The sequence below is a fragment of the Mytilus galloprovincialis genome, chromosome 5, assembly GCF_965363235.1.
Source record: "Mytilus galloprovincialis chromosome 5, xbMytGall1.hap1.1, whole genome shotgun sequence".
Lineage (NCBI taxonomy): Eukaryota > Metazoa > Mollusca > Bivalvia > Mytilida > Mytilidae > Mytilus > Mytilus galloprovincialis.
In genome coordinates, this window is record NC_134842.1 from 84,386,515 (window position 1) to 84,399,389 (window position 12,875).

Sequence of the window (12,875 nt, forward strand, 5' to 3'; positions counted from 1 at the left end):
TTGTCATTATATAGATAGAAAAATATCTCCTGAATCTGTTCATATGCGTGATGCCCTTTATCTTGCCCAAATAATCCAAAAAATAACGTTTTCTCAGACTCTGGTGACCCTTAGCATTGTCAGAAGAAAATAGTATTTTTTATTGAAAAGTCCCGAGAACTCCGAAACTTAAGGTTGAATATAAATTAAAATCATAGGTTCACTAACTAAAAGGAGAATTCAGTGCTTCTTAGAAGAAAGAACTTGCATAAAAACAAAAAAAATCTGAAATATTTCCTTTTCAAAGAATTTTTTTTGTCACTAATTTCGTCCACAACTACTGCTGGAGATATTGAAGTAAAATACCATATTACACTTCTTATTTTCTAAAGAAATGTGTTTAAGATAAGATTAATGTATGTTTCATAAATTTAGATCGTTGTCATTGAAATATTCTGCTAGATATATAAATATAGTGCCGTTCGTAATTGCGTCCATATTGGCTTGCTAGACCACAGGCACTTGTTTCTATCCATTCGAAGGTCGACTATCCATATAAACACAGGCACTTGTTTCTATCCATACGAAGGTCGACTATCCATATATCTATTTATATGGATAGTCGACCTTCGTATGGATAGAAACAAGTGCCTGTGTGCTAGACCCATAAAACCAGGGCATGAAAATCTTACTAAAGTATCCCAACGTAAAAAGAAAATATGTGTGTTATGATTCAAAATGAAAAGCATTCATACATCTTTAATTCCATGGTACAAACAAGGATTTGTATAGTAAGAAGGATTGGAATCTCGTGGGCTTTTGCATAGACTGTAGTATAATATCTTCTGCGGCGAGAGATTTTGTGAGATTACCCGTGATGCATCTGGAAAATGCTAAACAAGCTCTGATTAATGGCTGACATTTGCATCACCTAAACCACAGGAGGTTGAAATCCTATCAATGAGGGTCTATAAATATGTCAACTCGACTATCACAGTAGAGCTTCTCTCGTAGGTTGAAATCCTATCAATGAGGGTCTATAAATATGTCAACTCGACTATCACAGTAGAGCTTCTCTCGTAGAGAGAAGCGACAGGAATGCAACGCGTTTTTCAATTTTTTTTAACTTTTTTGAATCTGGGACTTTTTGATCGGAATAAACGCTATGCGTCAACTAATAAACATATTGTTACTTCAATTAACCACTTAAACTACTTTGCAGGTCACTAATTATTAATTTACAGCTTCTTTTTACGTCCTGACAGAATCCTTGTCATTATTTTTGGCCATGGGAGGAAGTCGAGGAAATTCCAATCAGCAGTGAATATATGTAAATGAGGTATAGTATTTAATTAAACAAACAGTCGAAATAAATCATACAAATTTATCAAGTACTTTCTCATAATTATTCCTAAAGTATTATGATGTCAAACTATTAAAAAATCCGTCCCTTCATTAAATTTAATTGTTCGCTTGGAAGTTCAAGGGAAACAACTCTTCTGTGTAAAAAGTTTACATGCGGGAAATTTAAATTTCACAATAATCTGAAGAATTCTTCTTTCTATTACTGTTTCAAGTGATCATGTCAAAGCAAATAGATACAGTTATATGGTAATACACGTTTTCATCAGTACCTAAAACCTGTAACCTGCCCAATTATATCCTTAATTAGAATTTCTAAGTGAAAACAAAAAAGGGGGAGCACAGACCAAAATAAGAAATTTGTAATTTTTTTATTTATGTTCAGTATCAGTTCCAGCAGTGGATAGCTTGATTTGCACTTTTAAAAAAATGAAGGGGTCCTTATGTTAGAAATATTTGTAGAAAGGGGATGTAAACTAAATGATTATTTGGAAAAATATATTAGTACTTTGGAAAAAAATATGCCCAGGTTCTTGAAATTTTATCAATGGATGTGTCAAAAAAAATTGAAAAGATTTCAACAACTAATGATTTATGGTTTTAGAAAAATAATTAATAATTAATTAAATACATATTACAGATGGTGCAATAATAATCATTCATTTTGGTTAGGACAAATAAAAATATATGGGGTGAGTTTTCAGTTACCCTATACTTTTTAGTCTTAAAATTACTAATTGCCTACCCTACAGATTTTTCTGTCATTTTTCATTAAGCACCGTTAAAGTAAGAATGTTGTTCTTATAGACCCAATGTAAAAAAGGCTTTAAAAATTCTCTTCATGTAACTTTCTTTTTTTAGATGTAACTGAATGCACACATAAATTTTATTTTGCCTTATTTCATTAGTTCATGAAGTCTAATCAAATTTATATTTATGTCTGTTAAATCTTGAAATGATGGATCATTCCTGTTAGTGTATTCTTTAATTTTTTCACACATCAAACTTTATTTGTATAAAAACAATGGCTATTATGTAATAATTACTTGCTTACTGTTGTCTGGAAATTGCTTTCAGATATACTTTTGACTGTTCTGTAATATTTGCAGGTATTTTTTTTTATTCTAGCCCCCACTCCTTATTCTCCATTCTGTAAACCCCACCCACATCTGAGTGGATATGTACTTATGTACTTTCACCTTACCTACTTTTGCTTTTTTATTGACAAATAACCTTAGGTTATGAATTTGCAAGTTAGTCATTTCATCTTATGGAAAAAAAACCATACTTTGAATCAAATAAATTAAGGATACCTCTTGTTTGCATAGAAACAGAATTTCATTTTTTTTTATAAACTATTTCTATATATTAATAATAAGGAAGCAATAGTAAAAATATTTGATCTTCTACCCACCTACCCTATTATTTGGTATGTAGCAGTAAACTCAATTTTTGGTCTAAATACTTGGCAGTTTTTAGCAGTTTCTTTTGACATACCACCACATGCATGAATGCTTGGTCATAACATAAACAGATATATTGTAGTGTGCTTGCTCGTCAACAATTTTAAATATTGTAGGACGACTGTCTTCCATAATAATCTGTCATAGACTAGTGATAAGAAGATGGGCCTGTGTCCATGATCATTCAAAACTTTTTAACTAATCACCAGATTAGATTTTTATTGGGTATTCTGTTTACTAGTTTAAATTACCAGTTTATAAATATAATTAACAGCTGCAAGTATACAAGATATCTTTCGGGTAAACTCAACTCAAACCAATGTATTAGATTAAATAATCTGCCTTTTGACCACAATTGTAGCTTAGTTCTCGTATGAAGCATGCATGCAACAATTCTTGTGAACTATACAAATAGTCAAAACATACAATATTTCTGCGACCTTGTTAGAAGACCAAACCTTTGAATTACTTACCAGATTATATTTATTCACCAAGATATAAAGCATAATATAAATAAAATGTTGACATATGTCTATGACCATGTATGCAGAATGACTTTCATAAAGTATCACACCATTCATGTAACAATATATGGTGTACACTACAAATCAAGGGTTGACCTATCAGTGGCAGATCTAGAACTTTTCATAAGGGGGGGGGGGGGGGGGGCCCGCTGACTGACCTAAGGGGGAGCCCGCTCCAGTCATGCTTCAGTGATTCCCTATATAATCAACCAAATTTTTCCAACGAAAGGGGGGGCCCCCCTGGATCCGCCTATGCCTATGACCTTGTATATAGACCAACTTTTTAATTATGAGGCTTTCTATACCAATATCAAAATAGAATAAGATTTGAAAGCCTATAAATATAAATAGCACCACTGGTATAAGAGTCAATGCAAATTATCTACATGTCTCTCATTAATAGCATACCACAAAAATAATCTTGAGAGTATAATCTGTAAGTTTTTTAAACCAAAACCAATATGAATCTCCTGCAACTCTGTTACAAGCAAGATTTAGAAAAGGCCACTATTGAAAATGGACCAAATCTTAAATTCTGTAGTCTCAACACTGAAAATGGTCAACAGACAGACTGACCACTGCAATAACCAGAGAACCTGTTATTTTCAATTCAAATAGAGGACACACTTAATTGAATTATTAATCTCTGTATGGAATAAGCTTATATGCAAAGGGTCTGTAAGCAGAAAAAAAATGAAATACATATCTATCCATGTTTATGTAAGTTTCCTTTCTACATTCAAGTTTGATTGTCCCTTTCAAGTCGGTTTTACCTTTCTTTTATCATTATAAAATTATGTACTTAATATCAATTGAAAACTGCATGAAACTGAAAAAAATAACTCTATTTTCATCATGTTGGTTGATGGCGTCATGGGGTATAATTTTAACAGAAACTTAACTCTGTGGTGAAGGCTGAAGGCTGTACTTTGACCTATAATTATCAACTTTTTATATATTGTGACTTTGATGGAGCGTTGTCTCATTGGCACTCATACCACATCTTCTTATTTATACGATTAGATGTTCTAAATACGATTCTGATCAGTCTATAGAAGGGAAGATTTTTAAAGCAACTTATGTGGATAGCAATATGTCAGTCAAAATGGTTGTCTGTTTTCAATTACAAACTACACTACAATTACACTACAGTGGAAGGAAATTACAGTAGCAGTTAAATTAAGGGTTACCAGCAATCAAACAATAAGTAATTGATGGATGGATGGATGGATGGTTGTTTAACGTCCAGTGGCAAGTCAGATGCATATTCAGGATGAGAACATGATAATGATTAATGAATATTAACCCTGCTTTGTACTCGACCGACACACTGACCTGGATTTTTAACATGCTAGCTCACAAGGTAACAGTTCGCAGGAATATATCTCACTTACCCAGACACATTATTCTGACTGAACAGTCCGGGCCGAACAGTCTTTGCTCTAACTCCTTATTGCCGCGTGCTTGGCGAAGAAGCAGCAAATACCAATTTTCAAGTCTTTGGTTTGACCCCACCGAGGGTGGAACCCACAACCTACCGCACTCGAGGCGACCACACTAACCATTACATCACCGAGGCGGTGTAAATAATTGAATATAAATCTTCTCATTCTAAAGGTCAAATACAAAAGCTTGAAATGAAATTGGAAGCAATTTTTTTTTATTTAGAATATCAATAAACTGCATGTCCCACTTGTTTCTATAGATGTCCCAGTGTTCATGTGATGAAATATTGAAACGTCTCACTGAAATAATAAGAAAACTATATATTGTCAAATGAATAATTAGAAAAAAAATTGTAAAACTGTTTGCTTTTATCATTTAAAACTATAACAGCTACGTATGATGAATAATGCAGATCCGGAAATTTATAATTAATTTACTGTGTGGACACAGACATGCATGGATAGTATCCAGCATTCAAGACCAATACTGGTCTGGACCTGCGTCACTGCATATATTTGCTCTACAGAAAATCTAAAACAATTCCTTCAATAGAAACCAAAAAATTTTGTCTAAAAATTTTCCTTGTACAATAAGTGGCTAAATTTCAAACTTTCGGCAAACAGGAAGTGGCTGCACCACAGATCTTTAAATTTCTTACACCCTACAACTCAACATAGTCAAGCTCTGTTCCAAATATAAAATCATTCCCTTTCATAGAAGCCAAGAAAACTTTGACGAAAAATTTTCCTTGTACATTGAGCAGCTAAATTTCAAACTATCGGCAAACAGGAAGTGGCTGCACCGCAAATCTTAAAATTGCTTACACACTACAACTCAACATGATCAAGCTCTGGACCAAATATAAAATCATTCCCTTTCATAGAAGCCAAGAAAACTTTGACGAAAAATTTTCCTTGTACACTGAGTAGCTAAATTTCAAACTATCAGCAAACAGGAAGTGGCTGCATCGCAGATCTAAAAATTGCTTACACTTTACAACTCAACATGATCAAGCTCTGGACCAAATATAAAATCATTCCCTTTCATAGAAGCCAAGAAATCTTTGACTAAAGTTGATATGCAAGTCTTTCGGACGGACGGAATGACGGACGGAGTCGAGCGGTTACTAGACCTGCTTTCACCGTTGGTGACGCAGGTAAAAAAAACACCCCTTTTAATCCAAATAATTACATTACAGTACTAGTATATTTCAACATATAAATCTGTTATTTTGATTGGCTAACAACAATCTCACGTCATTCTTCATAGCACAATGATATGTAACACCCATGATAGCACATGCTTTATATGTACAGGTAAATATATACAAAAAAATGATAGAGATTGTTTTTTCCTTCATCCTAGCAAAAATATGTAATTATAAGAATTGAATGGTCTTTGAGCAATATAATAGGCTTGTCAAACCGTTGATCGTGCACGCAATCTAAGAATGGCTTCATACAAAATGTATAGCTTTGTCATCATGTCTCAATTGTTTTTTTTTTAATGTTTTTATCACTATTTTTTTTTAAAGGTGACTTTTTCAATAAAAGTTTGATGAAAGTATTCAAATATAAATAAGATGTGGTATGCGTGCCAATGAGACACTTCTCCATCCAAATCACAATGTATAAAAAGTTAACATGCAAAAAAATACATGAACAAGATCACTTTTATCTAGTTAAATTGTTACCTGTTGCTTTAAACTATTTTTTTCAGCCAAGGATGTTTCCATTTGTCTTCCAGAATATGACATGATTCTTCCATGTTCAGTCTTCTTTGCTTTACATCCTCTATTTGTCTGTTTTTTTCTCTTTCAATTTCTGACATTTTCACACTATACTCTTCCCTAAAATTAATGAGTTCATAGTCCCAAGCACTTTTACTGGTTTTTAGAGAAGTTTTATAGCTTGTTCTTTTTTCACGAAGAGCAGACTGAAGCTCATTGACTCTTTATTTCTTTATTTTGTTTTAATTCATTCATTAAATCATTCTGATTTGCCATTTCTTTCTTCAGTATGGATTCTATATTAGCAAGCTTTTGTTTGTAATCTGCTCCCATCTTTTCTTTGTCCTCATTCATTTCTTCAGTCAATGTCTGTATTTCAGTCTGTCTTTGAGTCAGTATATTTTCCAGGTAATTTAGTAGCCCAGCTCAAAATCTAGGGGCCATGTGCGACTGGGCCTTTTGCTAGATTTTATCCCTGTTTTCCATTCTACTAATAATGATTCCAATATCAGCTCTTGAAGGTGTGATAGACATGTTTGTTTGGACAGAACATTCCATTCTTGAAATGCTTGAACTTTTTTGCTGCTGTTGGTGGTGTTGCTATGGAAAGAATCAATAAATGTCCAGTGCTCCTGTGCTCCTGTAATGAAATAAACAAATATTTCACTGAAATAATAAAAGTACTACAATGTATTGACTGTAAAATGCAATTCTTAATGATGTAAAACTTAATGTCCTGAAAGTTGGACGTGTGTACCTTACAATCATTCCAAACGACAAATATAAAAGATCTATTCTTATTAGCTTATTATTATTACCATAGAAATGGCAAAAAACTCGAAAATTTTCAAAATTCTCCAAATTTTATGAAACTTTATAGACAGTTGATTTAGCATATAAAGATATGTTTTTTGACTTTTGGAAATTTCAAAATGGCTGCCGTTGTCATGGAAACGGCCAGATGGCCTGGCAATGGGGGAACGGGGTGACATCTGCTATTGCTCGCAATGGCAAGTCTAGTTCTTATTGTATCTGGAATATTGACTTTACCACGAAAAAATCATTTATTGGTCATCAGTTTTTCCTGTTTTGTATGTGTTGGTTTTCCTTTTAAATTGTTTTACACTGGCAATGCCTTGGCCATTATAGCTTGCTCTTTGGAGTGAGTCAATACCTGTGTCATAAATTACATAACTATTACATTGTCTTATTGGCACTTATATCAAATATCATTTTGTCTTATGCTCTAGATTTTTTTTTTGCCTAACTTATATTTCGATTTGAGTCACTGATAAGTGTTGATTACACAAAACAGGTGTCTGGTTAACATTAAAAGCCTGGTACGTTTGATATTATTTAAAACATTGAATTTATTGACTAAACATTAAACAGTCAGGGGTACTACTTAAACAAGTGATTTCAGGATCACCTATTAAAGTGATTGCGCTATTGAAAAATGAAAAATGTTTATAAAATTAGAAACACTTTTTAAAATCACTTGCATAAGTGATTTGAGATGTAAACATTAAATCACTTATTATAACATTTTCTCAATAATTTACCCACAATCTAGATTTACATAGGGTTAAAAAAACTATTCTATTGAAAATACAACTGAATACATGCAAAAATGCTCTTTTGCTAAATTATTTTGTCAGTTTTTAAAATTTATTTGGATTATGCTTAAACTGGGATAATTTGTAGATACGGTCAAAACCTTGAAGTAAATCATACTAATTATAAAGAAAACAAAGCAGATTACATAAATGTGTTGACCTTTATGTTATTGGTAGAGTAGTAAACTCTAGAAATATAGTATATAGAAGACAGAAATAGTCCCAAGGGTTCTTTTAAAAGCTTCAGCGCACTAACTTGCTGCCCAAGCGCACTGATAAAAATGATATATCAAGATAAAGAGATAATTGATCTATGTAGACAAATTTCAGAAAAAATTGCCATTTCATGGAAAATTAGTGAAATCAGCATTTGAAGATCAAAGAAAACACCAAAATCACTTAAATAGGTGATTACTGAAATTTGAAAATCACTGAAATAAGCGATAATGAAATCACTTGTTTGAGTCATACCCCTGACTGTTAAATCTGGGGCATTTTTGATTTTCTATTTTAGTTACTGATTAATATATATATATACTTAACTGAAAAAAAATCCAGTTAACATCCTGTGTTCTTGTGATGAAAATATTTCACTTCTTCCTGTAATAGTTAGTTATGAAAATAATTATGTTATACATATTTTATAGTTTTTGGATAGTTTTTCAGTGTACTGTAAATGATACCAAGGTTTTTGTTGACATCCCTGGACGTTGTCTTGTGAGGTTGTCCATGGGTTTTCAAACAATACTGATTTTTATAGTTCGTTCGTATGTTGTACTGTTACCACTGTCTCAAGTTAGGGGAGGGTTAGGATGCCGCTATCATGGTTAAGCCGCCACATTATGTATGTTTGTGCCTGTCCCAAGTTAGGAGCCTGTAATTCGTTGTTGAGTTACATATTTGTTTTTTGTTAATTTTTTTGTAAATTAATCAGGCCATTATTTTTTGTGTCATTTGGTCTCTGGTGAAGAGTTGTCTCATTGGCAATCACACCACATCCTCTTTTTTATACATACATAAATTTGCAGTGACATCACAACTTATAACTGACCAATCAATGATTAGCATTTTTGCTCGGGCATTTTTGTTATGTAAACAATGTTGAGAGATGAAACTAATAGGAATCCTCTAGACTTTTCATAGACTTCAATGCAAATGAATTTAATTGATATGTATCGACACCAGTTAAATATCACAATTTTACTCTTTTAATGTTGTTAAAGACACTATATAATATCTCCATTTTGATTTTTTTCATACTATATCCATCGGTTAAAAAATAATCAGCAATAAAAATATTCAGTCATTACCTTCAAATAGAGGAAAAATCTAGAGGATTCCTATTGGCATAACCACCTGAAAAATTGAAATGCCAGGATGTCCGGATTTATGTATACGTTATATTTAAATTTTAATATTCTAACTTCAGGCATACTGAATTCGGACCCAAAAAAATAAAAAAAATAAAAAAGTCTGGGATGACATAATGATGGAGAAGGAGACATTAGCCTGACTCAAATATGTGAAGATTTAGATTTACCTGTATATAGGAAAAGATCCAATCCTTGACAATGACAATTACAAGGACTTTCACGAATTGCTGCAAACGTAAAAATAACATTACATGGACAATTTTAAGAATGAATGTTTAAAGATGGTTTTTGTCCAGCTATAATTTTGTTGCAATGGAGATTCAGGATGAATTGCATGGACGAAACGACACAAAGATGTGAAAGCTGATGATGGACAAGAATCGATTTAAATAAATTTTAATGAGGGAGAGCAGCAAGGACACATGTCAGAAGAAATAGAATCTTGTCAACGGGGAATCAGAAGATTAAAGCTGATGATGAGTTTACAGCTTTTGCTGAAAAGGCTCTTTTCAGAGCCAAAAAGATATTTCAAAAAGAATTCAAATTGTTGTGACATCATAAAACTATGGTATAATTGTGGTCAAGGTCGCTTTTAAATAGAACAATTGCTAAAAATAAACCATGGTATAACTAAATAATATCATAGTTTGCTATGGTATAATCTTAAGAAAATGGGATTTGCTCATTGTTGAAGGCTATACGGTGACCTATATTTGGTAATTTCTGTGTCATTTGGTCTCTTGTGAAGAGTTGTCTCATTAGCAATCACACCACATCATCTTTTTTATATTCATGTTGTCTTTGGTATTCATGGTATAAAATCAAGTTCTATCAACAAATATGAAAGAAAAAAATCCCAAAAAGAAGTTGAAAATGACCTCAAACCTTTGATTTGATTTTATAGAACTATAATTTACTGCTTGGTTTTGATTGATATTGTGTAATAAAGAATCAAATAAAAAAAAATATGGCTTAACATACCTTCCTCTAATCACTCATTTTAATCTGTAATGTCCAATAATGTGGCAACTGCAAGTCCCAGTTTTCTTGTGATGAAATATCCAAACATTTTGCTGAACTTAATGTGGCAATGGCAAGTCCCAGTTTTCTTGTGATGAAATATCCAAACATTTTGATGAACTTAATGTGGCAATGGCAAGTCCCAGTTTTCTTGTGATGAAATATCCAAACATTTTGCTGAACTTAATGTGGCAGTGGCAAGTCCCAGTTTTCTTGTGATGAAATATCCAAACATTTTGCTGAACTTGATGTGGCAATGGCAAGTCCCAGTTTTCTTGTGATGAAATATCCAAACATTTTGCTGAACTTGATGTGGCAGTGGCAAGTCCCAGTTTTCTTGTGATGAAATATCCAAACATTTTGCTGAACTTGATGTGGCAATGGCAAGTCCCAGTTTTCTTGTGATGAAATATCCAAACATTTTGCTGAACTTGATGTGGCAGTGGCAAGTCCCAGTTTTCTTGTGATGAAATATCCAAACATTTTGCTGAACTTGATGTGGCAGTGGCAAGTCCTAGTTTTTTTTGTGATGAAATATCCAAACATTTTGATGAACTTAATGTGACAATGGCAAGTTCCAGTTTTCTTGTGATGAAATATCCAAACATTTTGATGAATTTAATGTGGCAATGGCATGTCCCAGTTTTCTTGTGATGAAATAACCAAACATTTTGCTGAATTTAACATGGTTGCAATGGCATACATGTCCCAGTTTTCTTGTGATGAAATATCCAAACATTTTGCTGAATTTTATGTGGCAATGGCATGTCCCGCTTTTCTTGTGATGAAATAACCAAACATTTTGCTGAATTTTATGTGGCAATGTCATGTCCCAGTTTTCTTGTGATGAAACTATTTTATATCCTCCTGTAATAGTTACATATAAATTGTGAAATTAATAATGTTTCATATTCAAAATATTAACAGGCAGACTGCAAAACTTAATAATCATGAATTCAACCTAATATATTCTCTTCTCCACATCACCCCCCCCCCCCCCCCCCCAAACCCTGGTTGTGGCTTGTTGCTGTGTCCATATTTGTTTTTTCGTTCATTTTTTTTACATTAATTAGGCCTTGTTTTCTGGGTTGAATTGTTTTACATTTGTCATTTTCGTGCCTTTTATAGCTTATTCTGCAGTATGGGCTTTACTCATTGTTGAAGGCAGTACAGTGACCTGTAGTTGTTTAACTTCTGTGTCATTTGGTCTCTTGTGAAGATTTGTATCATTGGCAATCACACAACTTCTTTTTTTTATATTCATGTTTTCTTTGGTTATACATCAGGTTCTATTATTAGTGGGGAAATCTCAAAAAGAAGTTGAAATTAACCTCAAATAACAAAATTATGTGGCTTAATAAAACATACCTTTCTACTAACTTCCTTTTCGCCAGTTATGTCCCAGAATGTGGCAACTGCATGTCCCAGATTCTTGTGATGAAATATCCAAACATTTTGCTGAATTTTATGTGGCAATGGCATGTCCCGCTTTTCTTGTGATGAAATAACCAAACATTTTGCTGAATTTTATGTGGCAATGTCATGTCCCAGTTTTCTTGTGATGAAACTATTTTATATCCTCCTGTAATAGTTACATATAAATTGTGAAATTAATAATGTTTCATATTCAAAATATTAACAGGCAGACTGCAAAACTTAATAATCATGAATTCAACCTAATATATTCTCTTCTCCACATCACCCCCCCCCCCCCCCCAAACCCTGGTTGTGGCTTGTTGCTGTGTCCATATTTGTTTTTTCGTTCATTTTTTTTACATTAATTAGGCCTTGTTTTCTGGGTTGAATTGTTTTACATTTGTCATTTTCGTGCCTTTTATAGCTTATTCTGCAGTATGGGCTTTACTCATTGTTGAAGGCAGTACAGTGACCTGTAGTTGTTTAACTTCTGTGTCATTTGGTCTCTTGTGAAGATTTGTATCATTGGCAATCACACAACTTCTTTTTTTTATATTCATGTTTTCTTTGGTTATACATCAGGTTCTATTATTAGTGGGGAAATCTCAAAAAGAAGTTGAAATTAACCTCAAATAACAAAATTATGTGGCTTAATAAAACATACCTTTCTACTAACTTCCTTTTCGCCAGTTATGTCCCAGAATGTGGCAACTGCATGTCCCAGTTTCTTGTGATGAAATATCCAAACATTTTGCTGAATTTTATGTGGCAATGGCATGTCCCGCTTTTCTTGTGATGAAATAACCAAACATTTTGCTGAATTTTATGTGGCAATGTCATGTCCCAGTTTTCTTGTGATGAAACTATTTTATATCCTCCTGTAATAGTTACATATAAATTGTGAAATTAATAATGTTTCATATTCAAAATATTAACAGGCAGACTGC

At 32.8% G+C, this 12,875-nt stretch overlaps 1 protein-coding gene and 1 long non-coding RNA gene across 5 annotated transcripts in view; one reads left to right on the plus strand and one right to left on the minus strand.

The window, feature by feature from the left end:
- The first annotated feature begins 909 nt into the window (after window positions 1-909).
- The window catches only part of LOC143076565 (uncharacterized), a 32,538-nt gene continuing 20,572 nt past the window's right edge, over window positions 910-12,875 (plus strand). The window contains exons 1-3 of one of the 2 annotated variants that reach the window (XR_012978695.1): window positions 910-924; window positions 994-1,318; window positions 2,419-2,450. This is a non-coding gene — a long non-coding RNA (uncharacterized LOC143076565). The remainder of the gene's footprint in view (window positions 925-993; window positions 1,319-2,418; window positions 2,451-12,875) is intronic. The other variant, XR_012978696.1, reaches the window with a different exon arrangement.
- Window positions 4,967-12,875, minus strand: part of LOC143076563 (uncharacterized) — a 29,859-nt gene continuing 21,950 nt past the window's right edge. For 2 of the 3 annotated variants that reach the window (XM_076252390.1, XM_076252388.1), the window contains 7 exons: window positions 12,593-12,806; window positions 11,881-12,094; window positions 10,474-11,379; window positions 9,660-9,719; window positions 8,663-8,719; window positions 6,468-7,143; window positions 4,967-5,073 (listed from right to left, as the gene is read on the minus strand). The gene's annotated coding sequence lies outside the window, so the exon portion shown is untranslated. The remainder of the gene's footprint in view (window positions 5,074-6,467; window positions 7,144-8,662; window positions 8,720-9,659; window positions 9,720-10,473; window positions 11,380-11,880; window positions 12,095-12,592; window positions 12,807-12,875) is intronic. The other variant, XM_076252389.1, reaches the window with a different exon arrangement.